The sequence below is a fragment of the Triticum aestivum genome, chromosome 3B (genome assembly GCF_018294505.1).
Source record: "Triticum aestivum cultivar Chinese Spring chromosome 3B, IWGSC CS RefSeq v2.1, whole genome shotgun sequence".
In the NCBI taxonomy this organism is placed as follows: domain Eukaryota; kingdom Viridiplantae; phylum Streptophyta; class Magnoliopsida; order Poales; family Poaceae; genus Triticum; species Triticum aestivum.
This window is the reverse complement of record NC_057801.1, coordinates 28,422,524-28,424,046: the sequence shown is the minus strand read 5'-3', so window position 1 is coordinate 28,424,046 and position 1,523 is coordinate 28,422,524.

Here is a 1,523-nt window from a genome sequence, read left to right as displayed (position 1 = left end):
ATCTGGTCGGGATCGACTTGGTTCTCCGGTGCCTGGAGATGGATGTGGTGTTGGTGGTGTGGAGCCTTGACCGGGAGAAATCCATGGCGGCGGCGTCCATAGACGCCGCTCCCCTTCTTGTAGGCGCCATCCAGGTCTTTTGCTCCACCCTCCCCTTCCCCTAGCCTCCCGGGTGAAAGCTCGAACTTTGTTGGGCGGCGACAGTGCCCTTGGCTCCGTTTGCTTCTTGAAGTCGTCGCCTTGGATGCTTTTTGGATTGTGGGCACTGCGGTGTGGTGGTTGTCGGGCGGCTGCGACTGTGTGCCCCATGTGGCGGCGGCGGCAGCTTGGCAGGTCCGGCAGTGTTCGGGTTTCTTCTGGTGCTCTCTCTGCAACTGGTGACAGCTTGGTACGGCGGCCTCTGGCCAGGAGGGGATCGGGTTCCCCTCCTCCGGCGGCTACAGTTGTGCAAGTTGTGAGTGCCGGAGCGTCATTCCTCGGCCTTGGTCCTGCCTCCTCGTTGCTCCGTCCTTCCTGGACACCCTGTTGTTGTCTGACCGGCATCTTTTTCCTCTCTAGAGGATCGTCAGTGGGCAGCGGTGATGCGGTGTTTCTGGTGAAGTTTCTTAGTCATGTAGGGTGTGCTCTGTTCCTACTCCTTCTGGTTGCATCCTTCCGTCCATGTTCTAGGGTGAACACCCCATATGTCGACTGTTCGGCGCCTTTCGAGCCAGGCGAGGAGGCAGGGGACTCTTTCGACAGTGGGAATGGTTGGTGATGTTGTTCCAGGGCTTTGGTGTTTGGTGTCGTCATAGCCTATCCTCGACAGCGGGCGCTTCCCGGAGCCCCATTTCTTCTTCCCTGGTGAGCCTTGGGTGGACGAGGGCCCCTGCGTGCTTCAGCTTATGCTTATCATGTGCTATCTTCTAGCTGTAGTGTGTGAGGTTTTGAGAGTTGCCTTCCAGCACCCTTGTATCTTGTCGTATTTTGTCTTTTTGTTTTGTTCGAGTTTGTAATGCAGTGGTTGTAATCCTGGCCGGTTGATGACTTTGTTAATTCAAAGCCGGGCTCTTCTTGAGCCTCCGTTCCAAAAAAAAAAGGATATACAGAAAGAGTTCTGCAAAATGATGGTCAGTTTCATACGTTCACTGCGGTAACTGAAACAAAGAACGAACTATGTTTCAGACAGAAGACGTTGCCACAAGAAGCTAGTCGTATAAAGGAAATCAGATGTGTTGGCAAAGCGTATAACCATTCTCAGGCCGCGTGTTGTTTATTATTGTCGACTAAGAAGATTACAAACTTATTACAACATTTGCCTCCAAGTTAAACCTAAACAGCACGTTTAAACCTGGAGATGATAGGAGATACATTCCAAGATGTTTAACCTAGAGAATAACATACATTACAAGATGTGAAACCTGGAGATGTAATATCCTTACAGATAACTACGCGATACAGAAGATATGACGTAGCAAAGGCTTAATAATACATAAAGGCACTGCACACACATCACTAGCAGCAACGGTTGAAGCAATCTCCAG